The sequence below is a fragment of the Mya arenaria genome, chromosome 6 (assembly GCF_026914265.1).
Source record: "Mya arenaria isolate MELC-2E11 chromosome 6, ASM2691426v1".
Lineage (NCBI taxonomy): Eukaryota > Metazoa > Mollusca > Bivalvia > Myida > Myidae > Mya > Mya arenaria.
The window spans coordinates 56,434,371-56,449,075 of NC_069127.1; the positions used below are offsets into that span (position 1 = coordinate 56,434,371).

At 33.5% G+C, this 14,705-nt stretch overlaps 1 long non-coding RNA gene across 2 annotated transcripts in view; it reads right to left on the minus strand.

The window, feature by feature from the left end:
- The window catches only part of LOC128236448 (uncharacterized), an 18,673-nt gene continuing 3,968 nt past the window's right edge, over nucleotides 1-14,705 (minus strand). Inside the window, exons 4-5 of one of the 2 annotated variants that reach the window (XR_008261362.1) lie at nucleotides 12,334-12,652; nucleotides 1-245 (exon numbers count right to left, since the gene is read on the minus strand). This is a non-coding gene — a long non-coding RNA (uncharacterized LOC128236448). Of the gene's footprint in view, nucleotides 246-9,890; nucleotides 10,972-12,333; nucleotides 12,653-14,705 lie in introns of those variants that run through there. The other variant, XR_008261361.1, reaches the window with a different exon arrangement.

The following is a 14,705-nucleotide window of genomic DNA, read 5'->3' on the forward strand; positions in this document are numbered from 1 at the left end:
AAGTAATTAATTCAACGATTTTTACATTATTTTAAATCCGGGAATGACCAAAAAATGTAGCATGTTTCTATATTATTGATATAAGAAAATAATTAAAGGTTCGGACATGTTGCAAGACTAGCATATAACACAAAAGAGATTTCTTTCAATGTTCTTTCGTCAAACTTTTCTTCAATTCGTATTCTGATCTCCTCATGAATAACATACGGAATGCCGTTAGGGCCATCGTTTGTGACTGTGTTTATCTGAAACGCGATAATCGATAGTACAATGGTAAAAACGCGACAGTACGAGGATGAAAACACGACAGTACGATGATAAAGACACAACAGTACGATGATGAAAACGCGAGATCATGAATTTACGGTGCGCATGCGCAAAGAAGAATTTATCCTCCATGTGACAAAATGTCGGTTTCAGGGGGGCTTGTATTAAGTCATTGAATCATGTCTTCAACTGAAGCTTTTATCACGCATTTTGAATTGATCTGAAATACTGTTCATTAAAGGTTTAAATAACGATTGACACACTAAAGATTAAATTATGAATTGTCTTTATACAATAAAACCAACCAGTCAAAACAGTATCTTCGAACAGTTTTCCAAATGCAAGACCTCTGAGGTCACATCATCATCATCATCATCATCATCATCATCATCATCATCATCATCACAGAAAATACTAATTCATCATTTAATTTTTATTACATTAGTCACTAGCAAGCACTCATTTTAATGCTGTGTTCTTTGAACAAAAGCGTCTACAATAATCCACAAGTGCTGTTGCACATTTGTCACCCCGAAATGTCCTTGGACCACCTTGAAGTGAGTCTAGAGAACGTATTAAATTACCTTTAGGAGTATTGTCTCCAGATTAACTGTTAACAAAGCATTTACGCATATACGATTTTCGCTTGAAATTTCATCTTGGTACGTCTTGGATGTCTGCGAAAATTTCACAATCGCCGGGATTGAAGAATTTCGTATGACGGGACGTATGGCTTTCCATAATTTGCCCTAAGAAAACCAATAAATCATGCACATGCAACATGCAGAAAAGCTGTGAAACATCAGTAGCTTGTAGTGACGCTTTAATTCCGGATATTGCTAAAAAAAATTGCTTATTAAGGACATTATGCTGTTTTGTTCAATTAAATAAATTACATATAACCGTAGATCTAAAATTTCTTCAAGAAATAGAGATCAATCACATTTATGATAATACTATTCAAACAAAAACGCTTTCACTCTAGTAATGTAAGCTTATTTATACTCGCATTCGTGCCTTACCCATTCGGCGAGTGCTCCGATAGGATTGTTAGTCATTTTAGTTTTTTTGGAACAAAGTGCACAGGCAGAATGTAACCCTGGTTACAGCTACAGTGGTTCATTAGCGTATAGCACGAACATGTGTATTCTTTCAAAAGGAGAACTATTACTGAGTCCCGACTCGTAAACAAGGACTGGATAAATTAGTTTATCGAAAAGATCCAAACTATGCTGAACCGAAATGCAGTGATAATAAGATAAACAAGTTTTAAGCTTAAATATTGCCTGCAATACTTGTTTAGATAATGCATCAACAGTTTTTGAAAAATAATTTCTATTTTAATTGTCCAAAAAGGATGAATAAATGTCGAAAACAATGGTTGTTTTGAAGGATACCGAGTTTAATTAAATAGAAATGAGCATAAAACGCGGTATTTCTACCTTATGGGACTATACTAGACAACAGTAGATATTTTAGCATTCAACAATCATCTAACAGTTTTGCGCTTTCTACTTTTAAATGCACGGCTACAATCTTGTTACCAGTAATTGATATTTTCCATAAATGTGTTATTTAGTAAATAGTTAAAGGTAAATCAGTCAAAATTGATGTTTGTTATACATGTGTATGTATTGGTTTTGAATAAGAGTGTCACTTTTAGCAATCGGGAACACAGTTTGGTGTTGTTAAGTTTTAGAAAGTAACATTAAAGCTGCACTCTACAGATTGACAGTTTTGACATTATTGTTTTTTAGTTTTTGTCTCAGAACCAGACTTCAATTAAGTCATTTAAGATAGAATAATAGAGCAGATCTCAATTGTTAGAATAACTGCTAAACATTTCAGTTTTCTATAAGCGTAAGTAACACTTAAGCCATAAAAGATCAATTTCCAAAAGTATAGAATTTAGAAAAGAATATGTAATCTTTTGTCTGCTATTTTCCAGACACTTACGCAAAATTGCCTCATTCCAAAACATTTTTTTTTGTAAAATCGGTAAATCTGGGAGAGAGCATCTTTAAACAGAAATTATATGAAACATTATGTCTCAGAGACAATGTTTTTGGTTTATTATATTGTAAGGTTTCCATAACCTGTTTACACTATTAAATGTTTTGTAAACCTGTTGATGGATTTTAAATCAAAACTGACTTGAAAGTTTATTTTTATAGAAAATATACTGGATAATAAGGTATATATTGAATAAAATGTTATATAGTATGAGAACACAGATATCAAACAATACTGTGGCCAATTGATAAATTGATTGATGTTTGAATGGAATTAATGACCGAGAAAAGGTTGCAACAGGCAGAATGACAAAGTTAGAGAATGAGTCGTGGTGTGTGTTTTATTCTCAGTTAAGAATTTAATAGTGAAGACAAGAATATTGAATCTGACCCTGGCTTCAGGGTTCCAGAATTTGTAATTTGATGATTAACTCCTTCTGATCATTTGTCTGAAAAATAATCACAATCAATTAACTTATAAAACATTGCACATAAAACATTACAAAATACCTCATTATGACATCCAAATATGTAGAACTTATTTATAAACTAATCTGGCCCACTGGCTTTACCATTATTAAGTTTTTTTTACAAGCCTTTCTAACTTCACCAACAATACAAGGGACACTTAATTCTTGGAACATGGTATTTAATTCATCATCTAAATACCTGTCATTAAAATGCAACACAACTATATCCGGCTGATAAAAAAACGAATTCGGGTTCATTATGGTTATAAAGTACTCAACAAAATCATTTGATGTAAGTAAACATGTTTTTGTACTCCTTTTGTGCACAACTTAGCATTATAACATCTCATTTATTTGATTGTGATTTATCATACTTTACTTTCAATTTTTGCTATGTTTTTAATTAATTCCAACATGCACCATATTTAATCTATTTTCATCACTAACATTTTGACTAAATTATTTAGCCGTTTCAAGTCTTTGCAGTCTTCATCAAAATAGTTTGCGTCTTTTTTACTACATGCGAACCAATACTTTTCTATTTACTATTACCAATAGTTTTCTTAAACAAAAGACTACATATTATATCCATAATATCTGTTAAAGATTGAAGGTTAACATCCAAATCTTTATTGTCTCTTAGGTACCGTTCATATAACGTCATTGATATAAATTAAGGCCAAAAAAAAATTACCCGTGTTTCCGGTAACCCGACCGACCCTATTTTTCCCCGCCGTCCCTAATCTTTTTTAAGACATAAAAGTAAAAAAAAATTTTTTTTTAAATTCTTTCGTAAAAAATTATATTTCTTCAAATATATCGTTATTATTTGCGTTGTTTGTCTGTCAATGTCCCCGGAGAATGTACTTTTATTCCTGATTATGTATTACCGAGACGGAAAAACAAAATGGCGGAGGGCGGCGAACCCTGTCCGATATCTTAAAATTGGCAAACGCATGTTTACAGTTAAAACACGTGGTTGATCACCGGAGCAGATTTTGCTGTATTTTTAATGAAAATATTTTGAATTATAGTTCGCGGTGTAATTTATCCATATCCATGTCCAAATTAAAACTTACTTTTTACGATAAGGCTTTGCGTATATCATGCCAGCTTCTTACGATTAGGCTTTGCGAATTCATGCAGGCTAACTGCCAGGTTCCAATACACATTTCATTTATCGTTATATTAATTTATCCGCAATTATCAATGGTTATTTATTTCGCCTTATTTAAGTCCCAACTGAAATCCTGTGAAAACAAAAACCTGTGACAGTTAACTCATTTATTGGAATGTGTCGGCTGCAGATCAAACGGTACAATTTGTGACGTCAGAGCACGAGCGGTGATAAGATCAAAAGCGCGTGGCTATGGTTTGTATCTAATTCGGTCAGTTGGATACCGTATGATCCCATTTGATTGCCAGGAATTCGCCTAGGCTGGTACGAAAATACCATATGACCGTAAAAAAAATAATCAATAATCGTCGTCTGGGAATCTCAAAACAATAACCGAAATGTTTAAATTCACTATAAATATGAATGAAACTTTAATTCGTCACCTTAGTGCAATAACTCAATAACTACATATAGATATAGAAGCAGATATTGAGTTCTTGCACTAAGGTGACGAATTGTAGTAATGTACGAAAATAAGATAAATCCATAACCGCGTTTACTTGTTGTTTTATTAACCTACCTCCACTTGAAGGCCTAGTTTAAGGAGCTCACAGTTGACAAGAAAATCGGCGATTTTCCTCAAGCAAATTGAAAATTTAGTTGATAATTGACTGTTTGGCTAAAACATTATCAAAGATTTGTTGAAATTGAAGTGCTGGATTTTTCCTAAAAACCGATCACGACTTATAAACGAGTATTGTATAAAAAAAAAATCACCAGATTTCATGTGCAAAATTGGCGGGAAAATACGGTAGTCGAAGGTTAGGAAATGATTTCACATTAAACAATGCTGTTTTATCAGACTTTTTGTAAATTAGGAAACGCGTAGATATAACACAATTGATCTGATGCAACAGAAATTTGCATGATATGGAAAGTTTAAAAAAAGAAAAAAGAAAAAAAAAATCCCGACCTACCGACCTTATTTTTTTCCGCCATGTTACACAGGTATTTTTAATCGGCCTAGGGAGATTGGTCTTCATGTTGTACGCTCATGTTTTATCAATCATTCATCACAATAATTTTCATTTTGTTGTTTTCCTAATTAATTTTGTGTCATATTATTTATCTTCCTATCGGTTTTTCCACAGAACTGAAACGCTTATTTAGTAGTTACTGAACAATAATTATCGTGTTGATAAATTTCTACGACATTTTTATGCAACATCTTCTCTACTAATTAATGGGGTTACTTTGTATAATAAGTTCCACCTACTGCTTACCATGCCGATACAAAAAATATACTGAGGTAAATCCAACACCAAGGAGAACACTCTGAAGTCAGAACACTTATATTTCAATGCTAACCCCATGTTTCATTCTTGCTCACCCGGCATGCACATCCGGTTAATTCGATCGTGCTGACACCCGGTGCCAGATTGATCTCTCGAAACAACGGCCCTCCTCTTAGTTATTAGTTATTTTAATGTAAGCTTTACGGAAAGTAAAACATGCGATAGAGTGCGATAGAATGAATAATTTATTTACCAGCAACAGTTATGGTGTCAGTTAGCAACGTCGCATGCTATTTGGTGAAATTTGCATTCCGGATCGGAATCACGGTAATGATCTATATTATGAATCAACTACATACTACGTAACAATACATCAAACAAATAACATAATGTGAGACGTCAGTTATGCAACGAAAGAAATGATAACAGGCTGTTATATAACACGCTCTGACTTTTATTGTGGATTTCTACACAAGCTGGCAGGTGCGAAGGCAATAATGCATGCGAATTTCTTCCTGAATCTATTTTAGATGTATTCAACAACTTGTTCGTGTATTTTTTGTGTTTATAATAAAACTCCAAAACGGATTATTACATGTTGTTAACTTGGCGTATTTAGGATTCTACAATAGATGGTCAAAGTTTAGGGGCTCGACTTAAATGTCATTAAGACTATGTTAATCTCCAGGTGGCGCTTGGGCAAGCTTTAGTATGGTTTAATGCGTGTTTCACATCAGGGACATGTACGAATCTAAATTATACCAACAAATATACCAGACATTAAACTTTGCGTGCATATAGAATGAAGGTTACACAATTGATATTTCTTAATTTGTTTTTGATGTAACACCACTAGAAACATGAGTTTGAGAAAAAATCCAACCATCAAATGGTGTACTTTGGGTTTCGAATTGCCTGTTTAATAGAAACATAGCCATGTGCCATAGCAGCTGGTTTGTATCAGACGGCATGCCACTCTATTAAATACTATAGTCAGCCCTACGCATATGTACCAGGGAACTGCTGAAATTCAGCTAGAGCTTATCAGCACTGCACATTATTATTGGCGCCGCACTATTGGATGGGAATTCTTTTTAATTCGCGGTAGGAGCGTTGTTAAATCTGATTGACAGTTGTTTTTTATTGTTATTTTATTATGATTTAAAAAATGCAAATGGATGGCCATAGCATGGATGTTAATAATGCTATTGATGGTTAAAAAGTTTGTCTTCAATTTATCTTCAAAACATTATTTCCGAAGAAAGACAAATAAATTTAATAACTGTTCCCGATTCGTTTACGTTTTCCGATTGGTTACCTGTAATCATGTGCCGGAAATGTTAAATGGGTGGACCGTTAATTATAAGATTGCGAATAATTATGTTTTATTTTGTTTTGTTATGTTTACTGAATTAGTAAACCATACGCTTCTTTTTAAAAAAAAATCGATATCGGAATTAAATGTTCACCTTACTTTATTTGTTAATGTGTTGAAGGTGACATTAGTAAAAATTCATAACGATTGTCCCGAGTTGTTTTGATTAAGAACACTACACAGTCAGCGCACAAAATGATTGGTCGAGTCAGTCATGTGATATGATGTTTTCGCGGGAACTTCATAAATCTTAGTGTTACACTTTGAAAAGAACACTTTCCCTTAGTTTGTTTGCGTCATTATATGCTCGTTGACCGTAGCTATTCATTGTTTTTAAACATATAACAAATGCATAAACTATTAAACGGCGCCCTTTGATGCTTTGCATCAATGGTCTTTCTTGTCTGTGTATGTAAATGTAAATACTGAGAGGCTCTGGGCTCAAAAACTTGACAATCACAAATTAGGGTCATTGCTGATCTTATCTTGTTTCAGCCTTGGTAATTTCTTTTCACTCTTTTAAGCAATCGGAAACAGTGTTTTGTGTTGTTAAATTTTAGAAAGTAACATTAAAGCTGCACTCTACAGGTTGGCAGTTTTGACATTATTAATTTTTATTTTTTCGTCTCAGAACCAGCCTTCAATTAATTCATTTAAGATAAAACAATAGAGCAGATCTCAATTGTTTGAAAAACTGCTAAAAATTCAATTTTCTTTAAGCGTAAATGATACTTTACTCATCCTTAGCCATAAGAGATCAATTTCCAAAAGAAAATTTATCAAAAATATCATTTACGCAAAAATGCCTCATTCCAAGACAAAAAATGATAAAATTGTCAAATCGGTCAATCTGTGAGAGTGCAGCTTTAAAGCTGCACTCTCACAGATTGACCGATTTGACAACGATTTTTTTTTTGTTTTGGAACAAGCAATGTTTAACGAAAATCCATGGAAAACATGGATATAATACTGATGACAAAAAATAAGATCGCAAATATTTATATTTAAGTTCAAAAATTGATGTGTTATGCATTTTTCTTAAACCGTTAGTAACGATTTAAGTCATTAAACATTAATTTTCGAACAGAAATATGAAAATCTGAGAGCTGATCTTTTGTCAGCAGCCTTTTATCATTGGTTTGCAGATAATTACGCAAAATTTTGCTCAATTCAAGACGGAAAATAAAAAAGTTGTAAAAACGGCAAGTCTGTGAGAGTGCAGGTTTAAACAGAGACTATATGATATATTATGTCTCAGAGACAATGTTTTTGGTTCATAATATAATCAGTGTGAATATGTTATTTAAACCTTTTTAACCTATGAAATGTTTTGTATGCCTTTTGATGGATTTAAAATCAAACCTGACTTGAAAGTTGATTTTGATAGAGAATAAAGTACTCTGGTGGCGCCCTATTTTTGAAATAACTATTTCTTTAAATTTAATCAAGAAAACTCACAAAAAGCTGACATATGCCCACATTTCGGCATATGCTGATATATAATAAGATATATATGTTGAATGTAATATGAGAACACAGATATCATACAATACTGCGGCCAATTGATGAATTGATTGATCTCATAGTTAAGACACCCATGTGCTTATCAAATCTTGAAGTTTTAATGGAATTCATGACCAAGGTTGCAACTAACAGAATGACAAAGTAAGAGAAGCAGTCGTAGTGTGTGTGTTTTTCATGGTTAAGAGTACAATAATGTAGACAAGAATATTGAATCTGACCCTGGCTTCAGGGTTCGAGAATAATTAATTTACAATACGTTGGTCATTTCTTCTCAGTCAAGCTAGTGGTTTGTAATTCAATAGTGGTCAGAAGGCATCCCAGAAGATGCTATCTGCTAGTTTCATGAGCTCCCTGTTATTATAATAACAAACACCACACTGACCTCCAGATATAAAATTTTGGGGAAAAACTGAAGATTTGGTACATATGCGTATGACTGCAGTTACAAAAGTGAATACACCTTGATAAAGATTTAAGCCCATCTAGATATAAATATCTGGTTTCGATAAACAGGTAATCCTCTCACTTGTTGGACTACACACTCCGTTATAATTCTTCGTACTGTTAGTTCCAAGATGCTTCATGCATAAGTCTTTCTTTTATTTGCAAATATATGTGGCATGGCTCCACAGTCCTCGCCTGTCTAGCATGACCCAGTACTTTCTCTTTTTCGAATTAAATTATTGCGGTGGTTTTCCATTCCCAAGCCAAGCCTGTGGCTCTGTTGTGAAAAAGGTGAACTAAAGCAATAGGGACATTTATCATCAGCTTCATATTCTACATTTTTATAACTCTTCATGTGTATTATTTTCTATCATTTAAGCACTTTTCCTTTTAAAGTGTTCATTAATAATTCGGGATAAACCTTGCTGTTCCAATGGAATAAGAATGTAAATCGAGCAAAACATTGGAAAGGGATAAGTCCCATACAAAAGAGATCTTGGCCGAAATTAAATAATACCAGTCAGAAAAAGGCAAACAATCTATTTCAAACATAACATCAGGAATGGTTGGTTTCATGGTAGTGCTCAGATCAGCACTGTTTGTTTACATTTCTCCAGCAAATGCTAAACACCTAATGTAACAGACAGGTACATAGTTGAGAGAATTTACAATATTTACACCTCAACTTCCGCTGCCTTTCGGCAATTGCGTTTATCAATCGATGAACGCAACATTTTCAGATATGTTCGGATCGCAATTCACAGATTCAAAGAACGCGTGGATTCCTGCGGAATCCACACACTTTCACCAGCCAAATTGCGATCATACCCCGAAAACGACATCAACCCCGCATTTAATTCCTTAAATAAGCCACTCCCCTTTTACTCGCTGTGGTTAAAATCGTGCGCTTCTTTTCACCCCCGCCCCCTCACAAAGAAACACAACAAAAACTGTTTGTTTGCTTTAACCATAGTAAATGGGGTGTTTGGTATCGTGCTCCAAGAAAAGTTTTAATTAAATTTTGATTTTAATCTTAAGGATGCATGTGAATATGTGATGCAGAAGTTAATGAGATATTAACCTATGTGTGCTTGCACGCAAAACCTTAATCAGAATTTCTAAATCGAATAATAAAGGCCTATTTTTTGCATTAAATACAAACTAGAGTTATTTAACTTGGTTAATTAAGTAGATAAGATGGTTGAATTTCATTGTATAAAAAACGGCATCCTTCATAAGAACCTTTTTTCGATATGTTTTCATCCTTTTTAGGTAAATTCAAACAATTGTATCAATGGAGGTACATCTTATTTGTGAGTAAGAGTACATCTTTAAAGATTGCGTGTTTAGACATATATGTATGTAATACAACAACAAATGGAATCCCAAGCAAATTTATTTCCAATAGTCTGGTCTGTCTCTCCCGTTCAGTGTTTTACTACATCAGTGTGTTTGTTACATGTATTGCTACTGGAGTTACCACTTAGACTATCAGAACGGTAAGCATACGTAGAAGTTCATTGATACTGCTTTAATGAAGCATTGTTAACTAAAATGAGTGCACTTCACATGTACATGTATGTATATATATTTATATATATATTGTGTTTATGAAAGGACTGAAAATATGTTAACAATCATCAGTAACGTAATGTATGTAACAAATAAAACTAAATTATTTGGAAAATATATGTCAACAAGTACAAAAGTTGCTGCAGAATGCAGAATGCAGCAAATAGGGGTTGTGTGGCTATTTCTTTACTTTCCAGGTAACATAGATATGCAACAATTTGACTTCTTATTAAAATATAACATGAAAGGCAAAAACTTCTTTGAAAATCTTTAGGCGCATTTAAACAATAATTATAATATACCAGCACAATCAGTTATCTCTTCGCAAAATGTTCGAAGGACAAGGTGTCATTTTGCATTTACAATAGTTTTCAATTTATATTGGGTTGTTATTAGAAATAATTGTTTGATTCAGTGCTATATGGTCATACGTCATTGACTTTATTCATTGTGCAAAAGAACATATTTGCAATGAGATCCAAATAAAGACCAATGAATGAAAAAACATCCTAGGAAAATAAATATTTTGATTTAAATTGTGTGTGTGTGTTTCCTTATCGTTGCATTGTATATAATTAAGCATATTAACTATCTAACAAGGACAAAAGTAAAAATAAAAACAACTTTCACTCACGCCCTGATGAATCTTCGAAAGTCGTAAAATATTTCCATCATCGTCTTCTTCTTTAAGACGTGGTGTTTCAGTTTAAGAATTATTACTTAGTGAATCTGCAGTTGTTTGAATTTTCCCTTAAAAATGCACTACGAGGACTAACAATAAGTCGTCTAAACAAGAAGTCAATGAATGGTGATGCACTTTGGGCTCCTGATGGGCGTCTATAATTGGGTGATTTTTCCCAAGCGCCAACCATCACGCAGGCTATCTCACTGTCAACTAAATTCAATGTTTTATTAGTTACATACATCAAGCTTTCGAAAAGACAATCCTCCAAAGTAAAAGTTTTAAACAAATTGTGAGTAACAAGTCGCATACATAGTCCCACATCTATTTTATAAAGCAACTGTAATATGGCCAGTTACATACAAAAGGCGTTCACTATTTAATGCAACTATCATTCGGTTTTCCATATTGATATGTTTGCACGGATTTTATAGATGCACTCTTACTCCCAAATAACATGTACCACCATTAATGCAATTGTTTTAATTTACTGAAAAGGATGAATAAATGTCGAAAACAATGGTTTTTATGAAGGACACCGAGTTTTATTTGAAAGAAATGAGCATAAACACGGTATTTCTACCTTATGAGACTATAGTAGACCACGGTAAATCTTTTAGCACTCACCAATCATTTAATATTTTTGCGTTTTCTGCTATTACATACACGGTTACAATCTTGTTATCAGTAATTAATATTTTCCATAAATGCAATTATTAAGTGAGTAGTTAAAGGTTTATCAGTCAAAACTGATGTTTGTTGCATTGTGTATGTATATATTTTGGAATAAGAATGTCACTTTAAGAATACCTACTAAAAAGTGGCCTTTTTGCAACCTCCCCTGACAAAATTATGCTCGTACGTTAGTATTTTAGGGATGTATAGAGAAGTGATTACGGTTGATTCGGGTAAACTTGCCTAAATTTCCGGTTTAGTGTAACACAATGCCCATTATTGGATTGTATGGTATGACAAGTAAATTTAAACGTGTTCTTCTGCTCACCAAATTAATTTAAACTTCGATGTTGTCTTAAACAAAGAACGTCTCGGGCATTGAGGATAAGTTTAAATGATGCAGCAAAATATATTTAATTTCTTCAAGCATGGTGCTGACTCTTATATAGCACCGTGTCTAATGTTTTCAACACAATGCCGGATGCAATAAATGAGAAAAATGCTGGAAGCCAAAATATATTACTCATAACTAACTGTTTTTTTTAGTTTAACAAATCGTTATTCTTTTTGGTATTTAGTTTAAACACCAGACTTTTGTTAAAGATGCACTCTTACTTCCTATTGAGATTTACCACAATTAATACAATTGTTTTGATATACCAAAAAGGATGAATAAATGTTGAACATAATGGTTCTTCCGAAGGATACCAAGTTTAATTTTAAAGAAAGGTCCATTTACAATAGTTTTCAATTTATATTGGATTTTTTGTTATCCAAATTAAGGCCAATAAATGAAAAACCATGTATGTCTTCTTATCGATTAATTGTGTATAAATAAGTATATACAATATCTAACAAGGACAAAAATAAGAATAAAATAAAAAAAATACTTTTACTCACGCTCTCATGAATCTTCAGAAAGTCGTATAATATTCTCATCATCGCCTTCCTGTTTAAGACGTGGTGTTTCCGTTTAAGAATTATTACTTTACGTTAGTGCATCTGCAATTGTTTGCATTGCGGTATAATATCCACTTGACCATAGAAATGCACTCAGTAGAGTTACAATAGGTCGTCTAAACAAGAAGTCAATGAATGGTCGATGCACTTTTGGCTCCTGATGGCTCGAAGTCTAAGGCTTTGGCCCCATTAATTGGTGATTTTTCCCAACCGCGCCCCACACGCAGGCTATCTCACTGTCAACTTCACTGTGGGTCATCTGTAATAGTTTTAAATACGACTCCATCGATCGGGTTAATGTTTTTAATTTTAATTTTAAAACTATGTATACTTTTTTACAAATATAAATTAAACACCATTATATTCTATGTTAAGCGTCAAGTTTCAATATTAAAAACTACCTAGTAATGTGAAAATAACAAAAGAACTTAAATTATTTACCTGGCCCAGCATCATGCTCAATAAATGTAAAAAATGCTGAGTGGGGCTTTTATGATAATAAGCATCGGTCATACTTCATAATCTGAAAAGTCCGCTTAACCTAAACAGTCTTTGATTTTGCCTGTTAATTCATGTTTACACAAATATATCTAGAGAACAGTGCATCATTACATTAAACCTGACCGTGCTAAACATGTGTATACATGGCATTGTTGATTGAAATGTTGATGTTGATTTATTCTTGAAATCAATTGTGTGTTATATATTTTGGGAAGTTATGTATTGCAAAGTCAAATGAGATGTTTCTCATTCATAAAAACAAGCATGCAAGACGCAAAGACAAAATCCGTTTGCTACAGAGTATTAGGTATCAGGGCTTTTTCTGCCCATTTTGAAAAAAGGCCCTAGATAATTTTATGCCGAAATTGGGATATTGTACAGTTAAAAGGAACAAGCTTTATAGTCTCCTACGAATGAGGAAATTATGAAATATAAGTTTCTTTTCCCTTTCAAAAGACCCAAAAGAGCTGAAATATCAACCCTTGGTGTGAAAATATCTATAGCAATAAAACATGACAGATCATATTTCATACTGATCTCTGAATGTGATGAAAATGATTTATGATATCAATTACCCCCAAAACTTTACATCACATAATACATTAGGATGTTGAATAAACCAGTACAGTTAAAATACTTTAAAAAAAGCTGAATGGTTCGTAATGCTTAACATCTAATTCATTAAATTGTTATTGTTAACATTTTCACTGCATTGTTAATGTGTTAGTACTCCAACGCGGGATTTTGAAACATAATCGAATGTATACTGGTAATGCACCAGTCAATTGTAACCACGGCCCCCCAGGTCCGGGTAAAAGCGGGGACTTCGACTTTCGGTTCAGCCAACCCCGGCTAAAATACCCGCCCTGCAAGAACCAACAGATAGTAAAATCCCCGCCAAATGCCGCCGCACCCCAGGGACCCTAGGTAAGGCCCATTCCCCGCTACATTTAAAGCGAAGACAAAACCACCGCATTCACCCGGCACTGCGGAGCCATCTGAAAGGTAAAAACACGGCCCATTTCCCCGGCTATCCCCGGTATACCTCCTGACCGGGGGCGTGGGCGTGGTTACAACTGACTGGTGCATAACGTTCAACCTACTTTATTTTTCTAATAAGACACGTAACTTTTATGGAAGTGTTGTACAATATTTAGTTTTGCCATGCTGTGGAAGTTAAATACATTTTTGCAAGCTTATGAATGAAGACCACGGTAAATCTTTTAGCACTCACCAATCATTTAATATTTTTGCGTTTTCTGCTATTACATACACGGTTACAATCTTGTTATCAGTAATTAATATTTTCCATAAATGCAATTATTAAGTGAGTAGTTAAAGGTTTATCAGTCAAAACTGATGTTTGTTGCATTGTGTATGTATATATTTTGGAATAAGAATGTCACTTTAAGAATACCTACTAAAAAGTGGCCTTTTTGCAACCTCCCCTGACAAAATTATGCTCGTACGTTAGTATTTTAGGGATGTATAGAGAAGTGATTACGGTTGATTCGGGTAAACTTGCCTAAATTTCCGGTTTAGTGTAACACAATGCCCATTATTGGATTGTATGGTATGACAAGTAAATTTAAACGTGTTCTTCTGCTCACCAAATTAATTTAAACTTCGATGTTGTCTTAAACAAAGAACGTCTCGGGCATTGAGGATAAGTTTAAATGATGCAGCAAAATATATTTAATTTCTTCAAGCATGGTGCTGACTCTTATATAGCACCGTGTCTAATGTTTTCAACACAATGCCGGATGCAATAAATGAGAAAAATGCTGGAAGCCAAAATATATTACTCATAA